Here is a 3,191-nt window from a genome sequence, read left to right as displayed (position 1 = left end):
GGAGGCATCCTTAGGGTATAAGGAATAAGTATGTAAAGATTCAAGATGATCTCTCAGAATTGTGGCCTGTAGGCGACACACAGACACAAAAAAAAAGAAAATGGGCATGACTCTGCCCCTGGGGGTTGGGTATGCACCCCAAAATGATAGGGATGTTCCTTAGGGTACAAAGAATAAGTATGCAAAGTTTCAAAATGGTATGTTAAGAAATGCGGTCTGCAGACGACAAACAAACAAATACAAACTAGAAATGGGCGTGGCTCTGCCCCTGGGGGTCGGGCATGCACCAAAAACAATAGGGATCTTCCTTGGGGTATAAGGAATAAGTATACCAAGTTTGAAGAAAATCCAGTAAGAATTGCGCCCTGTAGGCGACACAAAGACACACGAAAAGAAAATGGGCGTGGCTCTGCCCCTGGGGGTTGGGCATGCACCCCAAACGATAGGGATGTTCCTTAGGGTACAAAGAATGTGTATGCAAAGTTTCAAGATTATTAGTTAAGAAATGTGGCCTGTAGACGACAAACAAACAAATACTAGAAATGGGCGTGGCTCTGCCCCGGGGGGTCGGGCATGCACCAAAAACAATAGGGATCTTCCTTGGGGTATAAGGAATAAGTATACCAAGTTTGAAGAAAATCCATGAAGAATTGCGCCCTGTAGGCGAACCACAGACACACACACACACACACACACACACACACACACACACACACAGACAGGGGCGACGGCATAATACGTTCACATTATGAATGTGGACGTATAATAAACTGGCAATTATTGTGTATAAAATTTTTGTATGGATGATATCAGATCACTACATATTACCATGGTGGCTGCATTGGTTGTGGATTCTGGAGATATGACATGACTACTGCTGATATCGATAACCTATTGAATATACAAATAATATAGATACAGAAACATTTAATAGTCTCTCATTGCTATAAAATTGCTATAAAATAAAATTCAGTACGACTAGGATACATGTATATCCTTCATTTCAATACTATTTTTAAAATTTAGCATCTGTCAGCATGTATATAGTATAAAATAAAATAATCATAACGGTACACGCAAATTTTGACCTAATTCCAACCAAGATGTCACGTGTTATTGGAATTCGACATTGAGATTCCGTCGGGAAAATATCCACTGTTTCTCTCTCTGTGTATTCGGTGTTCTATCCGGGGATTATATTCAATGAAGATTTAAAATTAACTTACTGGTCAAGGAATTCATCAATGTATGATCCAGTTATATTTTTTAAAAATAATATCCAGAATTCACACGGACGGACGGAGTGTGGAAGACGCACGATTCGCAAACCATGCCGAGGTCGTGGCTTATTAATTATTTTACTGAACATATTTAATATAATGAATAATTACTGTATATATACAGCTTTAATTTTGCTTCCAGAAGCCATGTCATTGTCCTAAAAAAGTTTGATAAATACGTTGTCCGCACAAACGACAGTGGACGAAAAAAACATGTGACCGACCTTGACAGTGACAAAATAGAATTGGAATGACCCAATTTAACCCCTGTGGGGAATCAAATTGCCGCTCGAAAGGATAAAATCGTGGAACCCAAACTATTTCGTTTCAAGGTTGGCATGCTAAATATTTTTTAAGAAGGATTAAAATAAATAATTAGGAAACAAATAAATTTTTATCGTAACTGAAATATGCATAAATACTCTACTTCTAAAAGCAGTCGCTGTGTCATGATCGGGGAATTTTCCATAAAATTTATTACATAACAAAAAGACAACAACCAGCCAGAAACTCGTCAAAATTATAAGTTAGAAGTAAACAGTAAAACAAAAACACAACAATTATTTTATTTTATTATACATATAGTATGCTATAAAGTAAGTCATACAAATTGACTGACTGACATTCAATAGTCGGTCGGACTCGACAATTCTCCTAGATTTTAGTTTGTTTTTTTTTATATACAAAAGTTTTACGCGAATCCTTATAGATTCGCATCGTAACCTCTTGCGAGAATCCCAGCGCGAATTAGATTCGGAGATTCGCGTGAATTTCTAGCTCTGCATGAAGATCTGACAAGTTATAGCGATAGGTCACGTCAGGGGTCAAAAGACCGACTTATGACCCTATGACGTCAAACATTTGATTAACCAATCAGCATTGATGTTACTAGTGGATTACCCACAGTTCCATGAAAAACAAGCCTAAAGCTCACCGTAACAGACCGTTTCGTTGGCTTATCCCTGTCACCATTCAGAACACGAGTTAAATAACAACTCTTCCAGATCCAAGTGTAGTAAAGACAAGTAAAACGAAATTTTGAACTATAAAACGAAAACGAAATAGGATCTGTGTTTTAACCAGATTGATGCCGTACCCTCTCTGAAAACAGGAAAAAAGTCAATCACATCATTTAGAAGGCTGATGCGCGTAGAAATATTACGATACAAATAATTGGGCTTTTCATGACTGATCCCGAATGAGACATAACTGACATCTCATGTTGGATTATATTTGAACCATTTTAAATCAAAATGGATTCATACTTAGGAACTTTCGCGACGAATGACCATACAATTTCATAAGATTTAGTCCCGAAGAGCCCCACATTCTTCATATTTATGAGAGAGAGAAATAGGGTTTAACGTTCACTTGACACAAACTAAGTCATTTTATTTCAATAATTCGCGTGCACATAGGGGTCTTTAGCAGGGGAAGGAAACTGGAGAACCCTGAGAAAACCCACGAGGTTGGACAGACGACCCTATTCCTTGTCACGTACAACGCCAGTTGACTCAATGACAGACGTTATGATACAGCGTGCACACGCTAACCATTCAGCCATCCAACCCCCCTCTTCATATTCATATCAACACATGAAAGGGTAACTTACATAAAACTACTGAGCATTTGTTTCGTATCTTCTGAGGTTCTTGAATTTGCAAAGCTTATGAAAGAGCAATAAACTGCCACCCATGCACACCATTTTAACTATAATTAAAAAAAACAATGAATATTAAAACACAACATCACGTCAAAAACACAATGAATATTAAATGAAATGAAATAGGGTTTAACGTCCTACTGTTCTGCTCCAAACTGGGCTAATGAAGACGGGCATACGCCATACAGTGTGTTATGAGGGAAATTTTTCCCGGGCAGCGGCACTATGGCCTACTCTTATATCGAAAT

The 3,191-nt window shown here is 38.0% G+C and overlaps 1 long non-coding RNA gene across 1 annotated transcript; it reads right to left on the bottom strand.

Annotated features, from left to right (window-relative positions):
• Nucleotides 1–765: 765 nt before the first annotated feature.
• On the bottom strand, nt 766–2,886 carry LOC126818303 (uncharacterized). Its single transcript, XR_007679188.1, has 2 exons — nt 2,215–2,886; nt 766–891 (listed from the first exon to the last, which is right to left on the bottom strand). It is a non-coding gene; the product is annotated as an uncharacterized LOC126818303 (long non-coding RNA).
• Between the last annotated feature and the right edge of the window lie 305 nt (nt 2,887–3,191).

This window comes from Patella vulgata, chromosome 4 (assembly GCF_932274485.2).
Source record: "Patella vulgata chromosome 4, xgPatVulg1.2, whole genome shotgun sequence".
NCBI classification, from domain to species: domain Eukaryota; kingdom Metazoa; phylum Mollusca; class Gastropoda; family Patellidae; genus Patella; species Patella vulgata.
Note: the sequence above shows the minus strand (reverse complement) of the source record. Positions and strands in the feature narration are given on the sequence as shown.